This window comes from Sceloporus occidentalis, unplaced genomic scaffold (genome assembly GCF_023333645.1).
Source record: "Sceloporus occidentalis isolate IW3139 unplaced genomic scaffold, rSceOcc1.0.p SCAF_3, whole genome shotgun sequence".
In the NCBI taxonomy this organism is placed as follows: Eukaryota; Metazoa; Chordata; class Lepidosauria; order Squamata; family Phrynosomatidae; genus Sceloporus; species Sceloporus occidentalis.
In genome coordinates this window covers 193,817,527-193,835,816 of record NW_028316983.1, presented here as the reverse complement: position 1 = coordinate 193,835,816, position 18,290 = coordinate 193,817,527, and the positions used below count along the sequence as shown (strand labels likewise).

At 42.3% G+C, this 18,290-nt stretch overlaps 1 protein-coding gene across 1 annotated transcript in view; it reads left to right on the top strand.

Annotated features, from left to right (window-relative positions):
* The first annotated feature begins 569 nt into the window (after positions 1-569).
* The window catches only part of LOC149317275 (opsin-5-like), a 36,527-nt gene continuing 18,806 nt past the window's right edge, over positions 570-18,290 (top strand). The window contains exon 1 of the mRNA XM_089517222.1: positions 570-646. The gene's annotated coding sequence lies outside the window, so the exon portion shown is untranslated. The remainder of the gene's footprint in view (positions 647-18,290) is intronic.

The window sequence follows — 18,290 nt, the reverse complement described above, 5'->3', positions numbered from 1 at the left end:
ATCCTGCTCTCCATGCTGCCCTCATGGTAATGTATGCATGCTGCTGTATCTGGATTTTGTACTGTGCTATTCATATTGTTTTGCTTCACTTTTTGAGACTTCTATTAAGTAAAGTTTTTGTTAAATTCCTCAAACCTCTGCTGTCATTTTTTGCTTTAATACTCACACCCCAAGAACTACTACTACTTGTAGTACCACCATCACTATCTCACTTTGGGGGTGAAGCAAGGGTGGGCTTTCCCTCGTGCAGGGGAGGAAGAGGGGCAGCCCCGTTCCCTTCAGATAGGAGGGGACCCTCTGGCTGTCTGTGTTTGTGTGGCAAACAGGGTTTCCCTCCATCATTCCTCCTTCCCCTCCAAACTGGGCTGAAGGAGGGAAGAGGCGGACAGCCAGCCAACTCCCCTCAAGCTCCCGCCCGGCGTTGCTATAAGACCAGTCCCTGAGGGAAGGGGCTCTTTCCCTCAGCTTGCCATGGGCTCGCCTTCGTCTTCTCCTCTACTCCAGGGCTGGGGAGGGGGAGGGAGGAGGAGGAGAAGCAGCAGCAGCGCAGAGGGCTTCCTCCTGGGCTCCTGACTTTGCTGGGGAAGAGGCGCCGGGCGCTGGAGGCTGAGGATGCCCCAAAGGTTGCCAAAGGGGGCTAGCCAAGGTAAGAGGGAGCTCGACCTTGGAGAGGATGGGAGGGAGGGAGTGGCTGTGTGGGGAGAACAACTGCTGGGAGGTAAAAGACGAGGGAAGGCTGGGGCTGTGGCAGAGGGCATTCCAGCAAGCAGGGGCTGCAAAGCTCTCTTCAGGTAACCATAGCAAGAGACCCCCATGGGCCATCCAGTCCAACCCCATTCTGCCATGCAGGGACTCACAGCCAAAGTTCTAGAATACATGGGCATGTTGGGCAGGATATTTATGAGGATCCTTCTTCCTTCTGTGGATCTTACTTTTGTAAATTTTAGTCAGCTTTAGTCTGTTATAGCATCTCTCTCCTGCAGTCCCCTGACCTCCACAGCTTTTAAATGAGGATGAATGTGGGTGCTCTGTAAACAAAACTGATCCTAGAATGGTAGAGTTGGAAGAGATCCCAAGGGCCGTCCAGTCCAAGCCCATTCCGCCATGCAGGAACGCACAAGCAAAGCATCCCTGATAGATGGCCATCCAGCCTCTGCTTAAAGACCTCTAAGCAGTCTCTCTGAGGAAGTGTGTTCCACTGTCAAACAGCTCTTACTGTCACAACTTTCCTCCTAAATGTTGAGGTGGAATCTCTTTTCCTGTAGCTTGCATCCATTGTTTTAGGTCCTTTTCTCTGGAGCAGCAGAAAGCAAACTTGCTCCATCCTCAGTATGACACCCCTTCACTGTCCCTCTCTGGAACAGTGGCTTCTGCTAGGGCCAGAGTCTGTGAGGACTGTTGTCGTCATTGTGTGCCTTCAAGTTGTTGCCGACCCTACGGGGTTTTCTTGGCCAGCTTGGCTCAGAGGAGGTTTGCTGTGACCTTCCCCTGAAGCTGAGAGTGTGTGACTTACCCCCAGGCCAGCCAGTGGGTTTCCATGGCCAAGCTGGGAATCGAACTCTGGTCTCCAGAGTCACAGTCCACTACTCAAAGCACTACACCAGACTGGCTCCGGGGGGGGGGGGGGGGGGAGGGAATATGGATGGCCATGATATTCATGGGGTAGAATGAGGGCTGGCTTCACCTGGGCTGTATTTTCAAGCAAAACAAAGGCCCAAAGGTTGCAATGTATTGCAGTGTTTCAGGACAGTGTGTAGAGTCCTGTTCCCAGTTTATCCTGTAGCGCTGGAGCACCTCATTTGCAGAACAAGTGTCTCATTTCTGACTAGGGTCCAAAACACACTGCAGGAATAACCCAGTTGGAGACCGCTTTAATTGCTCTGGGTCAGTACTAGGGAATCCTGGGGAGTGTAGTTTATTGTGGCACCAGAGCTCTGACAGAGAAGGCTAAATGTCTCACAAAACTACAGAATTCCCAAGCATTAAGCCAGGGCACTTCAAATGATCTCAAACTGGATTATTTTTGCAGTGTGTTTTGGACCACCGTCTGGTAGAAAGAAAACAAGGATGAGTGCCTGCAGTCTCTTTTCATTATTTGCACAAAGTCCAAGTTTTGCTGTGGAACCCCTCCCACAAGGTTTTGGAAGATGTGCAATTTCCTTGCACTAGGTACTTGACATTCCTTTAATTCTGCATCTGTTTCAACAAATAGAAATTGATAGCAAAGAAATAACCCTGAGCATCTTGAGATTGCTGCTGTGGCTGAAGATGCAGTGGTCCCTTGGAGGATCTGCCGAAGAAGAATTTAAAAGCGTACAAAGAATAGGACACCCTTCCTGAAGTGGTGGTGTCTTGTTGAACAGATTTCTGAGCAACTACAGGGTTGGCTAACAACAGATTCTTACTTTAGTCTGTTGGGATTGGGAATCTTCCTAATAAACAGCAGCTCTTTTGGGAAAGGGACATCTGATGATTCTGATAAAACCAATTGCATCTACACAGCACTTACTAGTGATACCCAAACTCTGTAACAGATGCTACAAATGGCTTAGACTTTCTGTGTATATCCAGGAAGGTAGGCAAATAGGCAACATCATTGCAACCTTGTTTGTGTGATTTCATTAATATCTGATTGAGAAATTATGGTCCCCATGCAGAATAGAAGATTGCTCTCCTGTAGTGTACCCTTAACATTTCAGCTGTCTCACTCTCTTAGCTGGTGTACTTTTCCTACTTATTCTCCAGAAGAGGGCAGAATTACATGCTTCTGCTAGTTCCAGAGTACATGGGAATGTGGACAGGATCTTTATAAGGATCTATGGATCTTATTTTTGTAAATGTTAGTGTTAGCTTTAATCTGTTATAGCATCTCTCTTTTTCCACTCCCCTACCCTCCATACCTTTAACTCAGAAATGTGGGTGCTCTGTAAAAGAAACGGATGATGGTGAATTCCTTGGCAAATAGCAAATTGCTTTATCCAACCTGATTTTTTTTTTTAAAAAAATGCAACATGTTGCAATATGACATATTTGCCATAAAGAATAACTTTTCTATAGACAGCAAAAGTTTATATGGACAAAACCATTTAAAGTTGAACATCATTATAGCTCATGTTGGTCAGGTTGCTTTATGTAGTTTCTTTCAGTTCTCTAAATGTGTGTACTGCCCTGTACTTTGTCAGATCCCTGCATATTTTTAACCATTCAGTATGATCTCTACAGGCCTCTTAGATCAGTTAGGACTTTTAAACTTCCAGAGTAGAGACAGACAAGGTGCAACTCTTCAGAAGTTGTTCAGCTGTAGCTTCCATCAACATTTGTGTGCCCTGATCTAGCAAAATAGGTTACCACCACAAGGGAGGATGTCTTCTGGTGCAGAGGTCCATATGAGGTTTGTGTGTGCGCGTGTGCGCGCGCGCCATCAAGTTTCATATCAAATTCTGGTGACCCTATGAATTTCACAGGATCACAAGAAAAAAGAGAGAACTATTTAAAGTATTCAGTGTTAAAACATTAAAAAAAATCCTAGCCGGCATGCATAACATATTTAGGTTTGCTCTGGCATTTAGAAATTTAATTTATGAGGGAAACAACAGTACTAGATTTGGTCTGTTCTGGTATCCTTTGATATCTTTGCTTTAGTTGCAATTTCTACAACTTGCTCCTTATTAGAACATTTCTGTGGTAGGATCTGCTGATTTCATGAATAGAAGTATTTTCAAAATGTGGGATGGGAAGTTGGAATAGTGTGAGATGGAGAGCTATTTGTTTTTCTAAGTGTAATTGTAGTAGTGGCTGAACAGAGACACTGGGAAAGGCATGTACACTGACAACCCGCTCCCCACAAAAACAGTCATTTGGATAGTACAGTTAAGTCCGCCATATCCATGAATTCTTTATCAACAGATTAAACTATCCAGAGCTTGAAAATATTCTAAAAATATATAAATTCCAAAAAGCATTTTGCCATTTTATACAAGGGACACCATTTTATTATGCCACTGTATATAATTGGACTTGAGCACAGGGTATCCTGGAACCAACCCACAGTGGATACCAAGGGCCCACTGTATGATCATGCAGTTATAGTTTCTGAGAACTCTTGACTGTAAACAGACACACAAACATACTGGTACATGTGTCCAGTCAACTACTGTTAACTCAGTTGGCAATTTTCAGTACATTAGCAATGGTATGTGGGCACTTTTAGACATTTTTTTTTTGCAACTAATTTCTAACAACAGGAGAGCAACGTATGAATAAGGGACTAAAGAAGGATATAATTGAACTGAAAGTTTTATAATAAAATTTGGTAGTATTTTATGGCCATAGTAGTGTTGTTCTATATTGAGAGTAGGAAAGAGACTTTTACTGGACCCATGAACGTTACTGACGGATTACTTTGGGTGGAGTGAAAGGGACTCTAGTTGACTTAGTTATAGGGAGTAGTATCAGCAGTTTTCTGGGAAACGTAATCCAGTGGGGTATTTTAAGGGTAGCTGCCTAGTCTTGGGTATACATATTTGGCACATACTACAAGACTAATATTTTTATATCCTCAGAAGCTACCTTAGTGTGGCAGGTCTCTCAGTCAGAAGATATTTGATCTTTAGAAAGCTTGGATTTTGGGGTCAGCTGCCCATCTTGGTGTGTACTGCTTTTAAACATCTCCAAACTGCAGCAAAACTCTGGAAAATTGGGACTCTTGCCCACATGGAAAAGCCTCCCCATGAACAAGAACTTATCCTATTCTGACAGGGGGAGAGTGTATCTAGACACTTTCTTTTTCCTTGCTCCTATGTTTCTATGTAGGGAGAATGCTGGAACAGGGCTTTCGTATGTTCTCATTACCTTTCTTTCTCATCAAACTAATTTTATTTTCTTTTTTTAGTAATTTTAGTTGATGGTTAAAAAAAAGGGGGGTGTGTTACTGGTATGTTATCCTGAAAATCTTAGAAGAGAAGGAAGTATTTTAATTTGCATTAAGAGACTATGGCGGTTTACAGACCGCCCTTTTGGAGCAGCCTGTTCCCGCCCCTTTCCACGCTGGATCGGGGCCTCAGCTGCCACAGCGGCAGCCTCTGAGGCCCTGATCTGCCGCTTTCCAGGCCGCGGGGAAGCGGCAAAAGGCTGCTTCCCCCCGGCCTGGAAAGGGGTGTCCTTGGGGCTTCATGTCCCAAGGACACCTGACAGCAGCGGGGACGAAGAGAAAGGGGCCACTTGGCCCCTTTCTCATTTGTGTCGCTGGTGCAGCCGTGTAAAGGCTGTACCAGTAACACAAACCTGGAAGGAGCTCCGTTTCGGAGCTCCTTCTGGCGCTGTGGAAAGGGTGTCCCAGGCACCCTCGTGCGGTGCCAGGATGTCACTTCTGCGGCACTCTGTTTGGAGGCGGCATGGTTGTGACGTCCCAATGACGGCACCCATGTAGAATGGGCGCCGTCATTTTGTATGTACTAGGTACGTAGGATGCCCTTTCCCAACCCTAGTATGTACCTAGTACGTACTTTTTGCCTGTCTGTAACGCACCTATGTTAGTTGGTTAGTTTGGAAGTGTTTGATTACAGGTTATTGTTTATTAACAGCAGATATTCTAACTGTACAAATTCCTCCATTGTTAAAAAAAGGAAAAAACAAACATAAAACATGTTTTGTTCTTTGCTTATGCCCTCTATTTTATGAGTGACAATATCTTTACAGAAATAACTGGAACTTATTTGCTGTACAACAATAATTCCTCCCAGCTTGGGGGCAAAGTCCAACGGATGTGCCTTTGTTTTAGGCTTATATACCTTTGCCTGTTTCCTGGAAGGTACCAGAAGGCACAAAGGATGGGGCTGAAAAATGTTACTCTGAGGACCCACAGGCCAAAATGAAGCTGCTTTGGGTCTCTTTGGAGCATGCTGTTTATATGATGCATGTGTCTGAAGAGGCTGGAAGCCGCACCAAAGTCACACTCCAATCCTAAGGACTAGAGTGCAGCTTTGGCTCAGCTTCTGGCCTCTTAAGATGCGTGTGTCATTAAATCTGCATATCTCCAAAATGACCTGAAGCAGCTTTATTTTGGCCTGTCTGTTCAGGCCCTGAGTCATGACTTTTGCCCAGCTTCCTAGCCTGGGAATATGGAGCCCCTGGTAGATTGCTGCTGAAATGTTTACATCTGGTTGCTCATGCCTATTTAAGTATTATGCTAAAAAATCTATATGAATCACTACCAGTGAGTATCTTGACTCTAAGGGGAGTCTTGACTCTCTGTACCCATATGAACTATTTCAGTGGCTTTCAAACTTTTTACTTTTGTGACCCCCTTTATATCTATGAACATCACACCCTCACTGTTGCTCAACGTAGTGTATGAATAAAAATGTTTTGTTTGTTTAATGTTTGTAAACAACAGACATTCATGTATAATAATATTTTAACATTTTATAAGGAAATAGCTTTTCTCCTCCTTCAGGCAGAGGCTGCAAGTTCCATTCTCACCTTTCTCTTCTGCAGCACAGAGAAAGTTTGGGAAAAGGATGAGGAGGGATCCCTGAGGTTTTAAAAAACATTTGCATCATTGGTAGTATGAATAACCAATGTGAAAAGATACGAATAGACCAGGACAAAACTCTGTATACCTTGAATGTGTTCCGAATGCATTTGCATCATTGACTATATCTTTATTAGGATGCTTGTACATGTGAGCAGCAGAACTTGCAGAGATGCAAACTGTTGTTGTTCCATTGTGTGAATAACAAACCCAGAATGCATGAGTGAGATGATTTGCATTGTCATGCTAAAAAATGATGTTTCAATGACACCTGTCTCATGCCCCCCACTTGAACAACTCTTTCACCCCCATTGGGGGTCCTGCTCCACCATTTGAGAACCACTGAACTATATGAAGTCATTCTAAGCCCCCTTAAGCTGTGTGGCTCCATTCTATATATACTGTACATTGCCACACACTTCAACACTATCTGACCCATTCCTCATGGAGGTGCCCTACATTCATCTATTTCCCTCATCACAGGCTAGTCTCATTGCAAAACTAGATCTGCCAGTTCATCTCCATGCACAAAGGCCAGTTTCCTATGTCTTTGTGCACTAACAACCATCGTTAAAATTGGACCTGCAACTTCATTTCTATACACAAATGATCTGTAATTTGAATTGATATCCTCACATACCAATGGCATGTGTATGTCTGTGCCTGGCTTCCACTCCACCAAATGCATCTGAGGAAGTCTATGAAAGCTCATGCTGCCAATTTCTTTCTTTCAGTTAGTCTCAAAGGTGCTACAAAATCATTCTACGTACTGATTCTACAGACTAACATGGCTATATCTTTGAATTCTGCACTTATTAGAGAGAGGATGTAGATAAGAACAGCAAAAAGAAATGATGTAAATATTTGCTATGGATAAAGTTTTAGAGAGATATGCAAACTAGAATGTTAAGGTTGCTGCTTCTAACAGAGTCCTTCAAGGCATGCATGTGAAGCCCCTTGTTGATCCCTGTGTTAGAGTAAGAACCTGAAGTTTCTACCATCGCATTGTTAAGGATAGGGGTTTTCTTGCTAAATTAAAATAAAACTTTGGTATTTCATGGGTTGACAGCATAGCATTTTGTACCTAAATACATAGTAACCTAAACTGATCACCAACAGTGGTCCTCCCTGGCCTCACATCGGGAGGCATGGAGACGCACTATTTACAATGCTGCAGCCTTTTTTGAAAGCTCACGGCGAACAAGTCTCGAAGAGAAACGACAATGCAGAAAGAACCACAACCCGGAAACATCACCCAAGGAGACTTTCTGCTGTGCTTTCTGCAACTGGACTTGTTCATCTCAGATTGGCCTTTTTAGTCATCAGTGCGTTTGTAGAAAGTGCGGGATGAGTCCTTCTTGAATCTTCGTTTGCGAAGTAAAGCCAGAGAGAGACATAGTAACCTACAAAAGTGTTTGTTTTTTTTAAATAAAAGATACAGAAACAGAGTTGAATCGGAAAAAAACAGAAAATAGAACAACTGCATATTAAAATGAAATTTAACCATAAGTTCCCAGTTGATTTTTAATATACAAAAGTATTTGTAATTTCCACAATGGCAGTCTGTGAAGTCCATGCCACATCTGAGCATCAGTGTTTGTCCCAGATGTTTCTAAGTATTTTTAAAACAATTTTATTTATTAACTAAACTGTTTCTACAGCACCTAGCTCAAACCTGCTGGAACCTGCTTGTTGGCACTGAAAAAAAATGCATCCTTCTTTATAAATATCCACTGACAACCTAGTTCATACAGTAGAATTCAGTCTGCCATTTCCCCTTATCCAGGATAAAACCATGATTTAATCTTTAGCAGAATCAAACCAGAGAGCTTTTTTTTTAACCCTTTGGTTACTTGTCATTTGCTGAGACAAATGGAAATAAACTTGATATAGCCAATTATTAATTGGTCAGATGAGCCCTACGTATTAAGTGTGTGTATATCTGTACATTTGTGATAGGACTGTGTATGGATAGTTTGAGATGCAGCAAGAGTTTTGAAGGAATAATGTGAGCAAGTTCGGGCTTCTACACTGATGGGTGGTTCATATATAATCACACGTTTCTTCAAATGTGAGATTTGCAGTCAAGTATTACACTTAACTGTTCTCTCATATCAATCACAGTAGCTTTTTCTGAAGATCTTGAATCTCAGAGGTAAATTATGTGTATCTTTTTTTAGAACTGACAACAGTTATACTGGATCTTGTAGAAGGCATATTTATGATGGACTGAACTTACGGGATTTCTGGCAGACATTTTCTTGTCCTCAGGTTTTGCAGCAGAAAGGAATTGCCAGGTACTGTAGAGGCATATTTTATTCAGTATGGGCACTTGGAGATAACACAAGGTAACAAGAAAGGTAGTACAAATTTAGAAATAAGATCAAAATAAAACTTCCTGTAGTCTTCCCGGTGTGAAAATCCAAATTATGAAACACGTTTGCTACTATTACTATCCCATTACTCAGAGATGCAGTGGTCTCCAAATTTTTTACCCTTTACATCTACATGTGGACGCCCCATCCACTTGATGCAGTATGTGTATATATATATATATTTAATTTAGTATGCATATTTTCATTCATGTGTATTCATATTTTGTCACAACATTGTTCAAATTAGAACAGTTTTATTTATGTAATTTCAATATTTAATGCAACACATGTAAATTTTACACATAAAAAAATTGGGAGGAGGAGGGATCAGAGCGTCCAAGTTTTGCACCCCCTCCTTGAGCAACTCTCATGCCCCCCAGGTAGGGTTGCCATAATGGAGGACCTCCAAACCGGGACAAATGTAGGACAAGATTTGAAAATGTAGGACTTTTTTTTTTTAATTTCCTGGCTAGGAAATTAAAAAAAAAGTCCTAGATTTTTAAACCTTGTCCTCCTCCTCCTCCTCCCGGCCTGGGAGGGAGCCTAGGCCGGCTCCCAGGCCGGGAAGGGCGGGGGGAAGCTTGGCATCGCGGCGATCGCCGCAGTGCCAGGCTTCCTCCTCCTCCTCCCGGCCTGGGAGGGAGCCTAGGCCGGCTCCCAGGCCGGGAAGGGCGGGGGGAAGCTTGGCATCGAGGCGATCGCCGCGGTGCCAGGCTTCCTCCTCCTCCTCCCGGCCTGGGAGGAAGCCTAGGCCGGCTCCCAGGCTGGGAAGGAGGCGGGGGCCGCCCCTCAGCGCGGCGATTGCCGCGGTGGGAAGCGGCCTCCTCCCTGGCCTCGCGCAGGCCTTGGAGGACCCCGCGGCCGGAGCTCCGACCGCGGAGCCGCCTTGAAGGCCTCGCTGGGGCCCGGGAGGGAGCGTCTCCGTGGCTGGAGCTCCAACTGCGGAGAGCCTTCCCAGGCCTCAGCAAGGCCTTGGAGCCGCCGCGGGGCCTGAGGTGGCCGCGGTGGGCGGGGCCGTCCCGGTTTGGGCGCCAAACTGGACCAGGACCGGGTTGACACTGCCCAAACCGGGATTGTCCCGCCTCCCGGCGGGATATGGCAACCCTACCCCCAGGGGTCCTGTACCGCCATTTAAGAACCACTGATATAGTGGTTTGAGCATTGGATTATGACTCTGGAGACCAGGGTTTGAATCCTTGCTCAGTCATACAAACCCCCTGGGTGACCTTGAGCAAGTCACACACTCTTGGCCCCAGAGGAAAGCAATGGCAAACTCCCTCTGAACACATCTTGCCAAGAAACTCCTGGGATGGGTTCACCTTAGGGTTGCTATAAATCAGAAAAGACTTAAAAGGCACACAACAACAACAAACAGCATTACAGTGCTCATGTGACCCACTCTTAATCCAATTATTGAATAATTATTACACAGTGAGATTCAGTAAATCGCTATTCTGCTGCAGAAATGTTCATGAAAGCTTTTTGGGGGTGGAGGTGGGGGTATGTTCTCTGACTATTAATCTTTGTAAGTGCTCTGCGGATCTTTTGATGTCCTGGTTCTCAGTGAACAAAAGAAGAAATTAGAAGAAAGATGTGCTTTGGAAAGAAAAATGAGGCTCCCTGGAGTCTAGTGCGGCATGCATAATGTCACTTACACAAACATGCTATACTTAGACATTAAATTGAGATCTTTTATTAAATTAAGAGATGCATAGGAATGTCTTCTGGTGTCTCTGAAGTGTGTGCTATGAGGACTGAAAATTAAATCTGAACGTTTGACAGGCTTAACGATAATACTGGAAGGATTTTGTACTCTAAAAGCCCAGTGTCACTGGTTTCTTATTTTATAAACAGGATGCATTTTTTGTGTACACTGTAGCAATAGCAGCTGTATATTGCCGTTGCCCATGAGAGAGAATTCCTTTTGATACTTAGGAATTTGAGTTAGTCTAATTGTCCTCAAAGATTGTTATGAAGCTAAAAGTGGATAAAAACCATTATATTCTTCTAAGATCTCTTTTGGGAGAAAGGAGAAGATATCTTTGCACCCCCCCCCCAAAAAAAAAAGAGAAAAAATGTACACATGAAGATGATCATTTTCTATGTTTCAGTGACTTGGATGAGGTTGATCTTTACATCAAAACTATCTGCATAATAGGTGTAGATATGAAGAATCCTTTCACTCTCTTTTCTGTGTTTTCATTAGCATTCTGTATGACTTGAATTCAGATGTCTTTGCAGCTGTTGTGTCACAGCACCTCTGTGGATCTGTTCCATTTATTCACAAAGCAGACATGCTACAAATGATAGCAATTCCACTGGAAGAACACATGGTTGCAAGATTAGTTAGGTTCTACCTTCTGTAAACATGTTAGTTGGAAAGTGTTGGCTAGTTGTTGGGATCCAGTATACTGTAGCAGTTAGTGTGTTAAGTTAGGATCAGAATGCCAGCACTGTACCAGCACCATCATGTTAGAGCACATAGATTTATTAAATTTTGGAGTGTGTGTGGAATTCACTTTGACCCCAAGCTGACTTCCTAGGGGCACCACCATTTCTCCAAAGTGAAGATGTCAGGCAGCTTGCAAAGGAGGGGACAGGAGCCCTAGAGAATAACTGGAAATTCCCCAGTTATTGGAAGTTGTTAAACAAGGAAATCCATCACCTCCAAAAATAAACAATACTTGTTGTTTGTTTTCAGCCTCACACTTGATGGCTCAGTGATTAAATCAATGGCCACCCATTCATCTGTTTGCCTTCCTTGATAGTGTCCAGATCGAAGTGCATTGACTAGACTATTCTTCACCTTGGCTTAACAAAGGCCCAGGTCTTTACACCATTTGTTTCAGCTGCAGCCAAGCCATTAATCTCATCGCTAGAGGCTAGAATTTGCCTATATAACCTTTAGATCCAGTTACACAGGTGTGCTATATTCAGAATACAGCCTGGCTTCACATCAGACCAGACCCTGATTTTAGCTCCCTCGGCCATTTCCCCCACGTTTTGGTGTCTTTTCCATCATCTACATCCACATTGGGTTCCCAGAGAAGCCTTCGGAAGTAAGTATTTCCCATAGATTTGCCTCTCTCAGCTTTCTCGAATTTTTCATTGAGAAGTGTATGTGAATGTGTCCTTTGCAGTGTGTTTGTTTCCCCTTGTTAATAAATATTTAGACTTAATTGGAGCAGTCTGTCCCCACGTCATCTCTCAAGGGACATTGGGCCTCTGGTATACACTACTGGGATATGGTGTTGCGAAAGTGTTGTTAGGACCTTCCCTCTCAGCAATTTGAGTTAAATTAAGAAATTCCCCTAATCAACTCAGCCACAAATCATATTTGGGTTTTTTTTTTGGGGGGGCGCTAGATAGTGTGCCTTAATTACTCTTTACCCTCAGGACTGTGGTAAAGACAATGTGGAGAGCGGGACATCCTAATAATGCTATTCTGCGTTTCTTGGAGGAAAGTTGTGGTAAAACTTGATAATGAAACACATAATGAGATTGAAATAAAAATGCCACCAACTTGCTTCCACTTCTACATGTTTTATTTGCTAGCTGATTGTGGATGTTGGTCTCTCTCCAAAAAGCATCAAACAAAAACAATACAATAATTTCAAAAGGCAAACAATGTGGATCACCCCTGAATAAGAGTATTAAAGTCAACATAGCTATAACTTTCAATTCCACACATATAAAACTATATTCATTTACATCAACATTTGTAATTATAAACCTGTATGTAAACCTGTAACTATGCAAATGTGGGAGATATTACATCACTTCCAAACATGCCAGTGGCTTCTCTTTGTTTCTTCTGGCACAATTGGAAGTGATGTAATATCTCTTCTTATTTCAGTTTTGTGCTGAGGAATGGACACTTTTCTTGGGTTTTCCTGTAGTTTGAAGGTGGGGGGGGGGGGGGCAAGAGGATACATACAACCATGCGTTTCTGGCAATTCATGGGGGGTGGTTTTTGGCCAATGTTTATTTAGCAGAGGGTCAGGGGGCTTGCACAGTTTTCTGAGGGCTCATAAAATTGGATCCAGGAGCTAAATATATTGCTTTCTCTTCACTGTTGTAAACCAAATATCAGTAAGAAGAGAATAATAATATAATAGAACTGTATTGTTCCCTTATGTATATATTGTGCACCATTGTATAGTTCAAGGCCAGTCCTATAACAGTGTATGTCATCTAGAGTGTTTCATTTCCTTTATGAAAAGGTAGGAATTGCATATTTTTATATTAATAAAGTAAAAGAGGTATTGGTAGGGAACTTGAATGCTTCTTAGTAGTTCCTTGGAAGAGCTGCATAAACTGTCACAAAGACAATTTCTTTTGGCAGGAATGGGATTGGATAGGATGAGTGTAGCATGAAAAGGTGATATGCTAAGAGTATTAGGTTACCATCTGTTCCCTATTTGAGAAAACTATTTCATATTTCATATTTAAAGTTAGTTTGAATAATGACATCAGGAACAAAGACTAGTTGACATGTTTGTGGGGTAGACAAACATGTTTACATCAAATAATATAATAAAATTTACGAACTTAAAGTTGCTTATAACCTTAGAAACAATCTTCAGCTGGCAGCTATTGTCCTAATCAATGTGACATTAACCTCTTTTCTTTTTAAATGATATATTTTGGGCATATTGTATCTTGCCATAAATAACCCTTGATAAAAAGCCAAAAATGATGGAGCTAGTGCTAGCCAGATGTAAAACAGTGAGAAATTGATAAAGCTGTTGAAGTATCACATCATATGGGTTCTTTCCAATGAAAATACAGCAATGTTCAAATTCTTCTGGCTCAGTTTGATCTTCTGTTTCCATTAACGTAATTGAGAACTGAGTGTCCTGACTCTTAACTCCTTGGATAATAGTTTTTTAAAAAAATATGTCCAGAGTTCATTATTATGGACATATAATGAGAGCTTTAAACTGAGTTCCGAGGGGAAGGGAGACAATATTAAGGAAGGCGAAAGGGATGGCGAAAATAGTCAAACTGACATAGAGGAAACAAGGCAAACAGTGCAAGGACCCAGCAGTGGGAGGCAAAAAAACTTGCACAGGCAGCAAGTAAAAGGGAACCATGGTCTGCGATGTCTCTACACTAATGCACAGAGCATGGGAAATAAGCAAGATGAACTCGAACTCCTAGTACAACAAAGCAAATATGATATAATAGGCATCACTGAAACCTGGTGGGATGAGTCTCATGATTGGAATGTGGAAATAGAGGGGTATAACCTTATTAAGAGAAATAGGCCAAACAGGAAAGGAGGAGGAATAGCACTATATGTCAGAGATATTTACACCAGTGAAGAGATCCTGGACATCAATCATGGAAGCCAGGTGGAGAGCATCTGGATAAGAATCAAAGGGGAGGGAAACAACAAGGGTGTTACGGTGGGAGTCTACTACAGACCCCCAAGTCAGACTGAGGAATTGGATGATATCTTTCTAGAACAGATGACCACACAGTCAGAAAAGAGAGATGTAGTAGTGATGGGCGACTTCAACTATCCTGATATTTGCTGGAAGTCAAACTCAGCAAAATCCTCAAGGTCTAGCAAATTCCTCACTTGCCTGGAAGGCAATTTCATGGTCCAAAAGGTGGAAGAGGCAACAAGGGGCTCAGCTATTTTAGATCTGATCCTAACCAACAAGGATGACTTGGTTGATGGGGTGCAAGTGGTGGGATCCTTAGGTGGAAGTGACCATGTTCTCCTGGAGTTTGTTATACAATGGAGAGGAGAAGCCAGGCAGAGTCAGACACGCATCCTAGACTTTAGGAGAGTGGATTTCAGTAAACTTAGAGAAGTATTGAGGGCGATTCCATGGTCAGAAATACTAAAAGATAAAGGAGTTCAGGACGGATGGGACTTTCTCAAAAGGGAGATACTGAAGGCACAATTTCAAACAGTTCCAGTGAGAAAGAAAAACGGGAGGTGTCTCAAGAAACCAGGATGGATGACTAAGGAACTTTCAACCGAACTAAGTTTGAAACGGAACATGTATAAGAAATGGAAAAAGGGGGAAATCACGAAAAAGGAATTCAAAGAAATAGCAGGCATGTGTAGGGGTAAAGTCAGAAAAGCTAAAGCGCAGAATGAACTCAGGCTTGCTAGAGAGGTTAAGAACAATAAAAAGGGCTTTTTTGGATATGTCCGCAGCAAGAGGAAGAAGAAGGAAACGGTAGGGCCACTGCGTGGAGAAGATGGCAATATGCTAACAGGAGATAGAGAAAAGGCAGAATTACTCAACACCTTCTTTGCCTCAGTCTTCTCAGAAAAGGCAAAGGGTGCTCAACCTGAGGATAATGGAGCAGAGGACAGAATAGGGGAATTTCAGCACAGAATAAGAGATAGTAGAGGAACACCTTGTTAATCTAAATGAATATAAGTCTCCGGGACCAGATGAACTCCATCCAAGGGTATTAAAAGAACTGGCAAAAGTAATATTGGAGCCATTGGCAATCATATTTGAAAACTCCTGGAGAACAGGAGAGATCCCAGCAGACTGGCAAAGGGCAAACGTTGTCCCCATCTTCAAAAAGGGGAAAAAAGAGGATCCCAACAATTATCGTCCAGTTAGTCTGACATCAGTTCTAGGAAAGATTCTGGAGCAGATCATTAAACAGAGAGTCTGTGAACATCTAGAAGGCAATGCCATAATCACAAAAAGTCAACATGGGTTTCAGAGAAACAAGTCATGCCAGACAAATCTGATCTCTTTCTTTGATAAAATTACCAGCTTGGTAGATGAAGGGAATGCTGTGGATATAGTATATCTTGACTTCAGTAAGGCCTTTGACAAGGTTTCCCATGACATTCTTGCAAACAAGCTTGTAAAATGTGGGCTAGACAAAGGAACTGTTAAATGGATCTGTAATTGGTTGACCGGCCGAACCCAAAGGGTGCTCAACAATGGCTCCTTTTCATCCTGGAGAGAAGTGACCAGTGGGGTCCCACAGGGCTCTGTCCTGGGCCCAGTGCTATTCAACATCTTTATCAATGACCTGGATGACAGAATTGGGAGCATACTTATCAAATTTGCAGATGACACCAAATTAGGAGGAATAGCTAATACTCCAGAGGACAGGATCAAGATTCAAAATGACCTGAATAGACTAGAAAGCTGGGCCAAAGCTAACAAAATGAAATTCAACACAGAGAAATGTAAGGTATTGCACTTAGGGCGGAAAAATAAAATGCACAGATATAGGATGGGTGACACCTGGCTGAATGAAACTACGTGTGAAAGGGATCTAGGAGTCCAAGTAGACCACAAGTTGAACATGAGTCAACAGTGTGATGCGGCAGCTAAAAAGGCCAATGCTATTTTAGGCTGCATCAATAGAAGTATAGTGTCTAGATCAAGAGAAGTAATAGTGCCACTGTATTCTGCTTTGGTCAGGCCCCACCTGGAATATTGTGTCCAGTTCTGGGCACCACAATTCAAAAAGGACATTGAGAAACTGGAGCGTGTCCAAAGGAGGGCGACAAAAATGGTGAAGGGTCTGGAGACCATGCCCTATGAGGAATGACTTAGGGAGCTGGGGATGTTTAGCCTAGAGAAAAGAAGGTTAAGAGGTGATATGATAGCCCTGTTTAAATATTTGAAAGGATGTCATATTGAGGAGGGAGCAAGCTTGTTTTCTGCTGCTCCAGAGAACAGGACCCGGAACAATGGATGCAAGCTACAGGAAAAGAGATTCCACCTGAACATTAGGAGGAACTTCCTGACAGTAAGGGCTGTTCGGCAGTGGAATGCACTTCCTCGGAAGGTGATAGAGTCTCCTTCCTTGGAGGTCTTTAAACAGAGGCTGGATGGCCATATGTCAGGGATGCTTTGATTTGGATTTCCTGCATGGCAGGGAGTTGGACTGGATGGCCATAGTGGTCTCTTCCAACTCTACGATTCTATGATTCTATGATTCTATTATATATATATATATATATATATATATATATATATATGTTAAAACCTAAAAAAAGGGCAGTAACTTTTTAAGCACTAAACAATCACTTCTTGAATATGTAAAGAATAATTAGTTGAAAAATTAAGATCTAAATCCAACATTAGACCAGCTTAGAAAAGAGCTTTTGAAACAGCTGTTACATGTTAGTTACAACTAAATTAACCTCAATTGATTTCGATGGTTCTATTCTAGTTAGGAGTAATGGTAGATTAAATATCTCTTCATGCTTGTTTGAGCATGCTGGGTTGTATGTTTTCTTTTTAGCATGATGGGTTGTAAGTTTCTTCAGTTTATTTTGATGTCATTAGATCAGGAGGTCCCAACCTGTGCTCCAAGGAGCCCTTAGGGCTCTGCGTACACTTTCCAGATGCTCCGTGGCTGCTCCAGGAAAACGAAATAAATAAAAATAGAATAAAATTAAAGATTAAGAATATATTCTTATATATACATTCCTAAACACCTTTAACTTATAAGACATAGGGTAGGCCTCTTACAGGCTTTGCCAAAGAAATAAGAACTCTGTGAGTCAAAAAGGTTGGGAACACCTGCTTTAGATAATCTGTGAATGAATTTTAAAGGCAGCCTGTCTGATAGCTGCATACATCAAATGTATTGGGAGTCGTACATATCATGTTCTAGACACTGAGAGAATGGGTTGCATCAGTTTGTGTTCAGATACAGTGGGCTGTTGTTAACCACTGGGGCAATAGTTGTGACATAAACGACGAGCAAAATTAAATTACAATATCATATACACATCCTAAATGTATTTACATTTATATAGTTTCATGTTGTTGAAGTGAAAATTTTGTAAGATGTGATGTTTTTAAAGAAAATTTAAAAAGTACATTTTTGATTTTTTTACTCTCTCTCTCTCTCTCTCTCTCTCTCTCTCTCTCTCTCTATATATATATATATATATATGTATGTCAGGGCCTCTTCTTTCTCTTCTCACTAAACCTCATCCTGCTCACACCATCTTTTCAGCATTTTGGATTTCCCAGGAGGAGAATGTCAGATGAGTGAGGGAGACTCTTTAACATCTTGGCCCCCCCTCCAGCCCCGGACCAACTCAGCATGGGCACTGGTCCATTAACCCTTGGGCTCCTCATTTCCAGCCACGGACTTCCCAGGAGGAGAATGTAAGATGAGTGAGGGAGGCCCTTTAACTTCTTCGCTCCCCCTTCCAGCCCCAGACCAACCCAGCGTGGCGCTGGCTCATAAAGCCTTTGGCAATACTAAGAATATTATTTTGTTGCTAAATTTTAGTCTCCCCTCTTTTTAGGGTGTTAGAGTGTAATCTTTTAATTGTAACTTCTTAACTGTAATCTTGTAATTTGGTATGCTGTATTTGTTTTATTATTTCATTGTTTATTGGCATTTTCTTCGTTAATTTT